This window comes from Rattus norvegicus, chromosome 3 (genome assembly GCF_021556685.1).
Source record: "Rattus norvegicus strain SHRSP/BbbUtx chromosome 3, alternate assembly SHRSP_T2T, whole genome shotgun sequence".
NCBI lineage: Eukaryota > Metazoa > Chordata > Mammalia > Rodentia > Muridae > Rattus > Rattus norvegicus.
The window spans coordinates 143,368,423-143,382,182 of NC_141536.1; the positions used below are offsets into that span (position 1 = coordinate 143,368,423).

General features: G+C 40.9%; 1 non-coding gene across 1 annotated transcript; it reads left to right on the plus strand.

The window, feature by feature from the left end:
- Window positions 1-649: 649 nt before the first annotated feature.
- LOC120102011 (small nucleolar RNA SNORA44) lies at window positions 650-779 on the plus strand. Its single transcript, XR_015685116.1, has one exon. It is a non-coding gene; the product is annotated as a small nucleolar RNA SNORA44 (small nucleolar RNA).
- Window positions 780-13,760: the final 12,981 nt, after the last annotated feature.

The window sequence follows — 13,760 nt, forward strand, 5'->3', positions numbered from 1 at the left end:
GGAGTGGATTTTTTTTTCTTTTTTTCGGAGCTGGGGACCAAACTCAGGGCCTTGCACTTGCTAGGCAAGCGCTCTACCACTGAGCTAAATCCCCAACCCCTGCAGGAGCGGATCTTAAAGGTGCCAGGAGCTTCACAGCTTCTATGGTAATGGAGCTGATGGCTGTTTCTCTTAGAAAAATCTCAGACTGTGATAATTGGATTCAACAGGTGACAAGGTGCTTCTCTTAAAATTACAGCTAGAAAAAGTAAAAATGGTGTTTGGTTTAAATATTAAAGATATGTGTAGCCTCTTCATTTTTTGTTTCTGATTGGTTTTAAATGTATAATACGCTCTACATGTCTTGGTTATAGATTTCTGACTTTTAAGTTATTGGGTATCGTTAAAAATTTGTAACACTGGTAACAGAAAGTTGGCTTAAAACTGGAATCATTCTAGACAACACGTGGCATGAGCCAACCCAGGGAAATAGGTTTAAATTGGGATAATATTTTTATGTAAACCAGACTTATAAAAGAATTTAGGGCAGTATCTCTTTGTTGAGGTATTAGAGCCTGAACCATCATGCATTCATATGCAAGAATTGGCAGTCAAACTTTATAGCATGAGGAATGGACTTGGTGTTTTGGAGAGACTGGATTTTGGAGAATAGATTGTTCGAGATTGAGTTTTGCTTTCCAAAGTTGTGGTTGTTCCAACTGCATGCCAGAGTAACGGAGAGACTTTGACAGCCCAGGTTATCACAGTGCCTGCTGTTGCCACTCAGCTCTCCTATATGTTTTTCCACTGGAGTTATGAGCTGCCTGTCCTTCTGTCCTGTGGTATTCACAACAAACTTTCCTTCTGCAGTGTGCACTTGGGCGGTTCTTGGAAGAGTGAGGAGACAGCCTGTCAGCCTCTGCTCATTAACCTAAGGACCATGTGACCAGTGAGGTGGCCATCTTGTGATTTGGTCTGCATTATTTGTTGGAAAAATGCCACAAGAAGATCACACTGGGATTTAGAAGTTTCTGGCTAATACTTAGCCAGGTAGCCTTTTGTGGCCAGATTGGTCTACAAAGAGAAACAGCATTTTGGAAAAGTGAAATACCTTTGTAACCTAACATGCAATTGGTTCAATAAAGACTTCAAATTTCAAAAAAAAAAAAAAAAGTTGTGGTTGTGCTCTGGTGTTACAAGGAAAATGTAAAGATTTCTAACTCACACATATTTGTAATTAAAAAAAATCAATCAGGTGGAGAGTGTTACAGGATTTACCAAGGGTCGATGAGGGTGTGGAACTTATGAGAGCATTATAGCCTGTTTGCTCACTCCAACTGCTATTGCAAGAAATACATATAGAATTATTATAGATTTAAAAGATTGTTTTCACGCTGTTTCTTTATATAGATATTTTATTAACTGATTCCTCCAAAGAGTTTTACTACAAGCCTTTGCTCTTACACAACAAGCTTTTTTTTTTTTTTCTTCTTTTTTTTTTTTTTTTTTTTTTTTTTTTTTCTTTTTTTTTTTTCTTTTTTTTTTTTTTTCCGGGACTGGGGACTGAACCCAGGACCTTGCGCTTCCTAGGTAAGCGCTCTACCACTGAGCCAAATCCCCAACCCCACACAACAAGCTTTTAACATTTGGGGAGTAGTTATTGCTCCAGAAAATATCAATATCCTTTATAATATTTGAGACATCAGTTATATCCTAAATAAATTGTGACACAGAAAATTCAAGTAAGAAAAGATAGTTTACTTTAAATTATTTTTAAAAGCTTCTAAGATATGTTAGTTGGCTAAGACCTCACTTTAAGTTCACCACAGGAGGACTTAAACCATTGTTTGGTTTCCTAAGGAGATGCAAATTCTGTTCCCCTAGACAGTTAACTGAGGAGGGACTGAATAGCTTTGCAGAAGGTAAAGGAAGCTGGATGTACAAAATTGTAAGATTGAGTCATGGAAGTATTTTGAAAAAGAACCTGATGAAACATGCCTTATTCCAAACAGCAATCAAATTGTTATCTAATGAGAAGGCAACACATGTAATTGGATCACGTTTATTCTCTTGAGTTTCCCCCTGCTTCAACATAGATTATTGAATTACGTGCTGTAGCTGCTGTTTTTAAAATGTTGAAAAATCAAGCTTTATACTGATAGACAGCGTGTAGCTTATGGTTTGCAATTAATTAAAAATGTTTCCTTTTTTAGATACTGCTAACCCTCGAATTTTACAACTATTTATGCTAATACAACTGATTTAAAAGAAGCGTACTGTTCCCTTATAAGCCATTTAAGAACTCAGACCGGATTGCCTGGACCCCTTAGCGAGGGACAGTGTCACAATAGATTTATATACCAGGCAGATTTTGGGCCTCACATGAGGGCAATTAGACAATCTCATTCTTTATAGCATCAGATAGTAATAGCTAGAGACAATATTGATACTTTCAGATTTATTTGAGACTATTGACACTTTTTCAGACTTTCAGGTTGCAACTGCTTTAACAGGAGAAGCAACTAAAAATGTAATTAGTCATTATGTACTTTACAAGGAGTGGGGACAACTAATAAATACCTACCAACTTGTGGGGATGAGATAAACTCAGTGATATGGGAGCTGTACGGACAACTTGGCCTGTACAAAACATGACGAAGAAACGAGGCTTCATCCCAGAGAGAGCACTGGGCAAAAATTTACAAGGCAAACCTTATAATGTAAGCAAAGAGCTAAAAATAATTAAACATCCTCATGATAAGACAGGCTTGGGAAATTCATCCTAAGGGTCACTGTCAATGAGCTACCTTACGTTAAACCTTTGCCCATCACCTAAAAGTTAAATGATCAGGTGTAGATTCCACAGTGGCCCCTGTCCTAGGAAAAATTGGAGGCATCTTAGCGCAGAAACAGTTATGAGCTGGTCATATTGTTCCTTACACTTCCCCTTGGAATATGCCCATGTTTGTGCTGAAAAAGTCTGGAAAGTGGAAATTGTTACAAGATTTAAGGGAAATTAATAAAACAATGATACCTATGGGACCTGCTCAGCCAGGTCTCCCTTCTCCTATACTAAAAAATTGGCATATGATAGTTATTGATTTAAAGGATTGTTTCTTTACTATTCCACTAGATCCTAAAGATTGTGAGAGATTTGCTTTTAGCATTCATTCCATAAATTTTCAGGAGCCTTCTCATCGCTATCATTGAGTTATGTTACCTCAGGGAATGGCCAATGGTCCTACTATGTGTCGGGTGTATAAAGTCTCTGCCCTAAAGCCTTTGAGGAAGAAGTATCCACAGATTTATATTGTCCATTATCTGCTCATTCCTCTACTGGGCTTTTTTGACAGGATGGCCCTTTAATGTGGGTTTACTTACAAGCTTCACCTGCAAAAATAGTGATGACTTATCCTCAGGCCATTGCCCAATTACTGTTCAAATCTCAAAAAATTAGTTTACAGACCTTTGGCAAGGAACCAGATCTTATTATCACTCCCTATACCAAAGAACAGCTACAGTGTTTGGCCCAGGGATTTACAGATTAGGCTATTTTAATGTACACTGTTAGCCAGTTTGATAACCATTATCTTGATAGTAAGATTTGTCAGTTTTTTAAAATGCATCCAGTAATTTTTCCATAAATTATTGTTCATTCTCCTTTAGTATTTACTGATGGTTCCTCTAATGGATGTGCTACGGTAGTGTCTGAAGGAAAGGTAGAGGCTTATAAAAATTCCTAATAATTCTGCACAGCTAGCAGAATTGAAAACTTTACAATTAGCTTTGGTTATGTTTCCTGAAGAACCTTGTAACATGTACACTGATAGTATGTGTCTCAGATTGTTTTACCCCTTGAGACCACTGCTTTTGTTGTTCCATTTGTGCCTGCTTATTATAAGTACAGGCTTTGCTATGACAGCATCAGGAACCTATTTTTGTGGGCCATATAAAAGAACATTCCATGTTACCCCACCCCTTAGCACAAGCCAGTGAGTTGACTGATTCTTATACTGGGTCTCCATGTTATTATATGTTAATGAGTAATACTGCCTATGATAAGCTTCACAGATGCATAGAAAATTTCATCTTAATGCTAATTCTTTAAGGTTTCACAATAGAGTAACTAAAGAACAAATAACCCAAATAGTCAATGTCCCCAGTGTGCCCCACTTATTTCCTTCCCCAATTTGAGAGTTAACCCAAGAGGGTTACAACCTAATGATATTTGACAAATAGATGTTATCCATATTATTGAGATTCCTTATAGTTCTCAAGGACAAGATATTATAAAACTTTAAAACATTATCTTAAAAAAATAAAAAAAGGGGGAGTTATTTCCCTGTATGCCATACAATTATTTAAATAATGCTCCTTTTATTTTAAATTTTAAAATTTGGATGCCAAGGAACTCTGAGTGTCTATGGGACCCTACAGCTAGGCATACTTCTGCCTAGGTGAAATGGAAGGATCCACATCTGTAGGGAGCTGCGATGTACCGTGCCCCAAAGATGGCTCTGGCTTCCACCTTCCACCCTCCCGATGGTGAGCACTCCTTGTAATAAACAAGTCCTTACTTGGCTATGCCTGCCTTGCCTGCTAGCTTCCACATAGTGACAGCCTGTCTACATGACCCGTGTGGCACGCTGAGGTTGGTCAGCGTTAGGTATTTAAGCTGATACAGGGCGTTCCTCGGGGAGAGAGAATAAGCTTATATCAAGGATCCTGAATAAACTACATGAAGAAGATCTCTGTTAGTCGTGTCTTCCTTGCTGGTCAAGGTTGGGCAAGACACACATCTTGGCATATGGCATGATCCAGTTCTGGTATTTTATATGGGAAGAGGGCATGTTTGTGTTTTTTCTGCAGGATGCTGCAGGAGTGTGCTAGCTGCCAGAATGGCTGGTGAGACATGATGATGCGGGCACAAAGAATGATGTTGACCTGTGAGCTTGCTGAGTGCCCTGACAATGGTGACTGGGAAGCTGTTTTGGACGTATGTTCCTGACCCATCTTTACTTGCCTACATCCCAGATTGGACAAGCTGCCTTGCTTCAAGCTTTTAGACCTCGTGGGACAGAGAACATGGAGACTGGAAAATGCCTTCAGAAAATCAAAGAGAAGTTATGACTCTTCTCTTTCCTTTAATGTGACAAGTTATTCTGACTCAGTCATAGACTGGTCAATCCAGTATTGGAAATAACAGTTTTCATTTGGAAGATTGGTTCTGGACATTTTCAGAGACATTTAAAAATTCACAGCTATCTTGTATGAAGTTACATTTACAATGGAAAAAATTGATACAGGATCTAGATTTTGAACAAATGTTAGTACATGTGTTAAAACTCCTAATCTTTTATTTATTGGTCATATTAAAGTTACTTTTGTATCTTCTACAATATTTAATGTAAGTTATATTGATTGTACACTTTCTAATTTTGTTACTGTTTTAAAATATGACATACTAGCCTTTGCTTGTGAGTATTAGAGGACCTTGATATTCTGTAAAAGGCTTATAAATATTGGAAGAAGTGAGTTAAGCTTTAAACAGAAACTGTAAGATAGTGGGTTTGATTATTGCTGGTATAGTGATACAGCTATTTAATTTATAACACTATTGCTTTGACTTTTGTTAATCATTTAGCAAACATGTTAATGTTTTGAGTATTCAAGAAGATTTATACGTTTGGAACAATGGATTGATCTTTGTGTTACCCGAATGGTGCTAATGCTGGAGATAGTGTTGACTATTCTTCACAGGAATGCCATCTATGTGAAGTTGCTGGGGACCAGGGAACTTTGCCCTGGTTCTGTGGGTATCAGACATTGCCTGCTGGTCCTTCGGGAAAGGGTCAGCTGATCCTGAACCGTCAAGAGAGAGACTTTGACATCTTTGCTGCTATTGTAGCAGCCATTGCTGCTATAGTCACTGTGGTTGCAGTGTCTGGGATTGCCCTCCCCCAATCTGATGTTAAGGCAAGCACAGTGGAAAAACTTAAAAGGGAAGTTGCTGACAATTGCAAATTCTAAATTCAATTCAGCAGTCAGTGCTTTTACAGGAACAGCTTATGGCCCTTGGTGTTATGGCCCTCGGGTGGCACAGTAGTTGGCCTTGTGCTTCTTTTCGCATGTGCAAACAGCAGTCCCAGTCTCGGGCATCGACTAAGCAGGTGTTGCTCTCCTTGGCAGGAGACAATCCCTCTGCCCCAAACTGGCTCAGCCGTTTCAAGAAGCAGTTAGCCAAAGACGGGCAACTCTTTGGGACCAATCCTCACCTAAGGCAGAAGGCTCTGAGACTGGCAGAGTTTCTCAGAGACAATCAAGAGGTTGGCACCCCCAAAGTGTCCTAAGACAGGCGCTGCTTAATAAAAAATAAAAAGGGGGAATTGTTGGACCCTCCTGGACTCTGCCAGTGTTTGCCCTCTGCTGAGCCTCACTGATGCATGTGAAAGCCTTTGTTCTCTTCTAGGAACATCCTGGCCTTCCTGTCTGCCATAGGGGGTGGCTAAAACCTGAACGATCTTTTGGGCTCAGCTTTAGTTTCAGTTTCTGTTTCTCTATTGTGCTTCCACTCAGTGGTTGGGGTATATATTCTGTGTGTCCTGTAAAAGCTTTGGCATTCATTTTCTTGAAACATGAGTGACCCGAGTCTGTGTGCTTCTTTTTAACTCTCGCAGGCCTGCGCCAGGTTCTCAGTATCCTGACGATGCAGGCATCATCACAGGTCAATGTGTTCTTGAATCCCAAAACCAAAGTTCCAGTATCCAAGAAGTTATTTTTTGTAATTCATACTCTTGTATCTTCAGGCCTTTCTCCAGACAAATTTCTTTTGCCTTAACTCCACGAACTGTGCAGTGAACAGCAATCTTTTTATTTCTCTGGATGCCAAAGGACCTGACTGTATCTAGCTTTGGAAAACATAGGGGTCTGGCCTGTGAGCTGCTTCAACACCTTGGCTGCCCAGGTCTCTGCTTCCCCCACACAGATATTGAGGCAGATCTTGTCCAATGAGAAGTTTCTATATGAGGTTCTCCTTTTCACCTTGATCTTGTGCCATGATGGAGAACAGGAAGCAGAACTGAACTTTTAAAGTGTTTGAACTGCTAAGGACTGCAGTACTTCTAAGTTTGTAATATGTTTTACATTTGTCGTGTTTATTAATACGAGACCTTGGAGATAAACCCTCCCCACAAAGAGAAAGATTATGTTTTAAAAAGTTTTGTGGGGTTGGGGATTTAGCTCAGTGGTAGAGCGCTTGCCTAGCAAGTGCAAGGCCCTGGGTTCGGTCCCCAGCTCCGAAAAAAAGAAAAAAAAAAGATAAAAAAAAAAAAGTTTTGTGTGTCAAGCTGACAAGGGGTCTGTTGTCTTGTGTAATTTTATGTCAAGTGACCCAGGCTACAGTCATCTGAGAGGAAGGAACCCCAACTGGAAAATGCCTCCATAAGATCGGGCTGTAGGCAAGCCTGTAGGGCGTTTTCTAAATTAGTGATTAGAGAAGGGTCAAACCCAATTGTGGATGGTGCTATCCCTGGGCTGGTGGTCCTGGGGTCTATAAGAAAACAGGCTGATGCCCCACATGTGGCCCATACATATACAGCCACCCAATTAGATAAGATGGATGAAGCAAAGAAGTGCAGGCCGACAGGAGCCGGATGTAGATCGCTCCTGAGAGACACAGCCAGAATACAGCAAATACAGAGGCGAAAGCCAGCAGCAAACCACTGAACTGAGAATAGGTCCCCTATTGAAGGAATCAGAGAAAGAACTGGAAGAGCTTGAAGGGGCTCGAGACCCCATATGTACAACAATGCCAAGCAACCAGAGCTTCCAGGGACTAAGCCACTACCTAAAGACTATACATGGACTGACCCTGGACTCTGACCTCATAGGTAGCAATGAATATCCTAGTAAGAGCACCAGTGGAAGGGGAAGCCCTGGGTCCTGCTAAGACTGAATCCCCAGTGAACTAGACTGGTGGGGGGAGGGCGGCAATGGGGGGAGGATGGGGAGGGGAACACCCATATAGAAGGGGAGGAGGAGGAGTTAGTGGGATGTTGGCCTGGAAACCGGGAAAGGGGAATAACAATCGAGATGTAAGTAAGAAATACTCAAGTTAATAAAGATGGAAAAGGAAAGAAAAGAAAAGAAAAGAAAACAGACTAAGCAAGCCATGAAGAACAAACCAGTAAGCAGCATTCCATGGCCTCTGCACCAGCTCCTGCCTCCAGGTTCCTGCCATGTTTGAGTTCCTGTCCTGACTTCCTTCTTGGTAGACTAAGATATGGAAATGTAAGGCAAATAAACCTTTCCTCCCAAGTCGCTTTGGTCACAGTTTTTCACATTGGCAACGGGAACTCTAAGTAAGACAGAGGTCCTCATAGGGTCTTCTTGTCCCTCTACTCCTTGTTTGGGGGATGTTGGTAAACCCAACAAGCAGTCACTTCTGTGAAAAAAGTTTTTTTTTCAGCGTGGAACCAAGTGAAACTACCCTTTGTAGGAATTAGGAGTTGTGGCCTTGTTAGAGATGCCCCAGCACCTGCCTACATGTTGCCATGGTCCCTGCCATGATGATTAATGGACTAAACCTTTAAAGCTATTAGCAAGCTTCCAGTTAAATGTTTTTTTCTTGTAATAGTTGCTTTGGTCATGGTGTCTCTTCACAGCAATAGAACAGTGAGTGACTAAGACACTGGCCATGCTGATCCCCTGAGTTCAGTCCTGGAAGTGACTCCAAACAGCTGACCTCTGAGAACAAACACATTATGGTACGTGTGTGCCATATTGGGGGCCCAGTAATGATGATGATGATGATTGATAATAATAATAATAATAAAATCACATGAATCTTCATCTTTTTGCTTAGTAAGCAAGGCCACACATCTTATGGGTGATGTTTAACTCATGAAAGCCTAAAGTAGCAATTTTACCCCATGTAGAAATCTAGGCCTATTTACTGTATTCTGTCTGTGAGTACTTTATTGTATGGACCCTTTAAAAGTTAACATTGGGGGTTGGGGATTTAGTTCAGTGGTAGAGCGCTTGCCTAGCAAGTGCAAGGCCCTGGGATCGGTCCCCAGCTCTGAAAAAAAAAAAAAGAAAAAAGAAAAAAAAGTTAACATTGGTGAGGAAAAGAGGAAAGCCACTGAAATATTAGTGGAATACATATTGTAACTCCAAGATGAAATTTATCTTTGATTTGACCTAGACAGAAGATAAAATCCCGGGAGGATCTTTTCAAGAAGTCATGGGTAGGGTTATCTTTTTAGGGTTTGTGTCTTCAAGACAGTTTCTCTGTGTAGCCTTAGATATCCTAGAACTTGCTCTGTAGACCAGGCTGGCCTTGAATTCAGGGATCCACCTGCCTCTCCTTCTAGAGTGTTGGGATTACACATATGTACGTCCATACCTGTCATGGGTGGAGTTCTCTTGAGAGAAACACATGAATAGTAATTAATTTTGCTTGCTTTGTTTTGTTGATTGATACAGGGTTTTACTACGTATCCTAGGCTAGCCTCAAACTCAAGAGCCTCCAGCCTTCTCACCTTGAATTATTTTGAAACATTTTTATACTTATTCACTTATTGAATGTGTGAGTATGTGCTATACAACAGGTCAAAGGAAGCTTTTATTTCTTAGGAGTGGGTAGAAACACAACCCTTACTATATGCAATATGCATTACACTTATCAGTGCATGGAGACTAAGTAGGGTAAGTCTTTTAAAAAATCAAACTATGCCCTCTTCAGTGTCATTTGTTTTTGTTCTCAAGATAGGGCCCCTCTCTGTATCCCTGGATGTCCTAGAACTCACTGTAGACAAGATTGGCTTCAAACTCAAGAGATTTGCCTGCTTTCTGCCCGCTGAGTGCTGGGATTAAAGGCATCCCCCCAACCCCCACCATCTGCCCTGACTTGTCTTAAATTTAGTAGGATCGTAATGCTGTAAGTAGGTGGCAGTGGTATCAGGAGCTACTAAATATCTTGGTTTCTTAGAAGATTTTTTTTTTTAATAAGCCACAATGAGGTTCTACCTTATACTCATCAGAATGGTTACTAAGAAAATAAAACCAGGGTTGGGGATTTAACTCAGTGGTAGAGCACTTGCCTAGCAAGTGCAAGGCCCTGGGTTCGGTCCTCAGCTCCGAAAAAAACAAAAACAAAAACAAAAACCTACAATCGACCTAAGAAAATAAAACCAAAAAAATCCCAAATACCAAAAAACAAGAGCTCCCTAACAAGGCTATGGTGAAAAGGGAATCCCTTTGTACTACTGGTAGGAAAATGAAAATACTGTATCCACTATAGAAACAATAAGGCTATTACAAAAAAAAAAGTTTAAGTAGAATTAATTACCACACGACTCAGCAACTCTGATATGTGTAGATATGTATCCAAGAGAACCCAAAAGCAGGGTCATAAAGAAATGTTTGTATCCCCAGGTTCATAGCAGCATGACTTAACAGTCGTCGAGATGAGGAGGCAGTCTAGCTGTTCATCACCAGACAAGTAGACAAGCAAAAACGAACGTGGTAAGGGCATACAATGGAATATCACTGAGCTCTTAAAAGGAAGGGGACTATGCTATGTGCAACAACATGGATAAACCTTGAGGATGGTCTGCTAAACGAAACAAACCAGTTATAAAAAAAAAAAAGACTGGAGAGATGGCTTAAAACCACAGGCTGCTCTTGAAGGACATCTGAATTTTGTTCTCAGCCCTCTTGTCAGATGGTTCAGAACCATATACAACTGTAGCTCCATGGCATCTGACGCCCTCTTCTAGACACACGTGTGCACACACGTGCAGTGAATCTTTTGAAAATTACTTGAAAATTAAAATCTTTTTCTTTTTTTGTCGTTACCTAATTGTGTGTGTTTCCTAAATGCATAAGTACATCCTGCACATCCTGGATAATGTCACTTGTGTGTATGTTTTCAAGGCTGACCGTTTGGTATTGGATGACCAATTATTGTGCTCTTCCCCGAGAAGACTATTCTTTTCCTGCTTTTAGCACTTCTTTGTTGCCTATCGTTCTTTGTCTAGGGTTAAGGACTCACGAGATTTTCACGTCTCATTAGCATATCTCTTGGTGTCCTTGTCCAGGTCACACTTAAGCAGTCATTGCTGACACTTCATGGGTGTCGCTTCTGATATGTCTCGGAGACGCAGTATCACAGAGAACTGTCTGTTCCTCTGCTCCTTACAATCTCTCTGACCCCTCATGGGTAACGATTTCTGGTGCAGGGGCTGTGTGGTAGACGTACCAGTTGGGACTGGGTGTCATAACTCCGCATGTTGACCAGTTGTGGTTTTCTGTAACAGTCTCTGTTTCTCTGTTGCAAAGAGAAGGTCCCTCGATGAGGGTAAGGACCACTCTTATCTATGGGTGTAAAACAAATATTTAGAATGTAGTTGGGGAATATGATGGTTGGTAAGGTGGCTGTAGGTTCTTTAAGATCTATGACTTGACTACCTGGGTAGTTGGCCTGGTTTCTAGCACAAGGCATGATTTCTGTCTGATTGGGTGGGTCTTAAGTCCAATCAGAGAGCTGTAGGTTACAGCCAAGGCAGGAATGCCACTACTGCACTCACAGGTTCCAGAGACCTCCAGCTGAATATGAGCTGACAGCCTTTTCCTGAGACTAGCTTCCATGGCACCAAGTCAGAGAGAATCTCTTGTGTATTATATGGCTGCATCACGTGTCAATTAAAAAGCTTATGACCTAGGCAGGAAATAAAGGTGAGACACCCAGGAGGAGCAAGAATTCTGGGCTAGAGCCAGGCAGGAGATTGTCCCCGGGAAGATGTAACGAGATGGACACATGGTACCTAAGCACAGGTAACCTGCCACAAGGTTGTACCTTGAAAATAAATGTGTTATCTTAAGCTATGATTCTAGTCAGAGAAGAACCTTGCTATATGTCCAAGGTATTTGTAAATATATTTTGAGTCTGAGTTTATTTCTGGAAGCATGGGGCTGTGAAGAAGAACCAGGACTTAACTTCTACAAGGTGCTTTTAAACCTTTATATAAGCAAACAAAACAAAACAAAACAAAACAAAAAACTCGTATTGGTTGCCAGGGGCTGATAGGATAGGAATAGTGCTGGTTAAGATGTATAGAATTTTAGATTAAAAAAAGTATGTGTATATATGTGTGTGTGTGTGTGTGTGTACATATAAATATATATATACACATATATACATATATATATATATATATATATATATATATATATATATATAATGCAAAAGAACCAGAGTGAGCAGTGCATTGGACAAGATGATATGGTATGTATATTGTACTACATTAAAATTTTATTTTTTATCACTGGATATACATATGTACGATGTGTGTGCATGTGTGTAAATTCAGACATGGATGTGCCAGAGCAGGCATGTTCCAGAAGATATCTTCTATGAGCTGGTGTCTCCTTTCATCCTTATGTAGGCTCTAGGGATTGAACTTAGGTTGTTAGGCCTGTTTGGCAAGCACCTTTACAAGATGAGCCGTGTTGCTGACCCTTGCCACACTTAGAAGGGGGCACAGAAGAAGAGCCTGAGGAGTTGGCTTAGTGGTAAAGAGCATTTGCTTCTCTTGAAGAGGACTAGAGTTCAGGTCCCAGCACCCACATCAGGGGGCTTACAATCGCCTGTAAGTCTAGCTCCCAGGGATCTGATGCCCTCTTCTGTCCGGCCTCTGTGGGCATGCAGCACACACAGAGAGAATAATAAATAATTATATTTTTTAAAGGACACATGGCGGAATGTCACAGGTCCGAGATTGCAGGGTTTTTTTTTTTTTTTTTTTTTGGTTCTTTTTTTCGGAGCTGGGGACCAAACCCAGGGCCTTGCGCTTCCTAGGCAAGCGCTCTACCACTGAGCTAAATCCCCAACCCCGAGATTGCAGTTCTTGGTTGTCCCCTTCTTTCCTCAGTGTGTGTGCTGGCTTAGTTAGATATCAGCTTGACACACACTAGAGTTATCTGTTTGGATCTTTTTTTTTTTTTCTTTTTTTCCGGAGCTGGGGACCGAACCCAGGGCCTTGCGCTTGGTAGGCAAGCGCTCTACCACTGAGCTAAAACACTAGAGTTATCTGAAAGGAGAGACCCTCAATGGAGAAAGAGCCACCGAAAGATCCAACCTTAAAACATTTTCTTAATTTGTGACTGATGCTGGAGGGCCCAGCCCACTGTGGGTGGTGCCATCGCTGGGCTGGTGGTGCTGGGTTCTATAAGAAAGCAGGCTGAGCAAGCCAAGGGTAGCAAGCTACGGCCGCTGCATGGGCTCCCACCTCCAGTTCTTGCCCTGTTTGAGTTCTTATCCTGATTTCCTTTGGTGATGAACAGTGCTGTGGATGAGTATGCCAAATAAACCCTTTCCTCCCCGACTTGATTTTTGGTCATAGAGCTTCATCGTCCCAAGAGCAACCCTAAGACTGTACCTATTGCTTCATTTTAAATCAGGATAATACGCCTGACTGTTCTGGTTTTTATAAAGATCATATAAAAAAAGCCCAACTCTTATGACCATGTTTTCAGTAATAGTCTTTGCAGTGTTCCAACATTCCTTGTCTTATTACTCAGGACCAGTTTCGAGTCTTATTTCATAATGCGGTGTTCCTAGGATTGCCTCAACCGAAGCTTATGACCACTTCAAAGGATCCGTACTCCAACCCCCCTCGATCTGGGTTATGCACCTTATAATTTGGCTCCAGAGAAACAGCAAATAAACGAGTTTTATGAAGACCTTTGATGACCTTAAGATACTAATCATCAAGGTA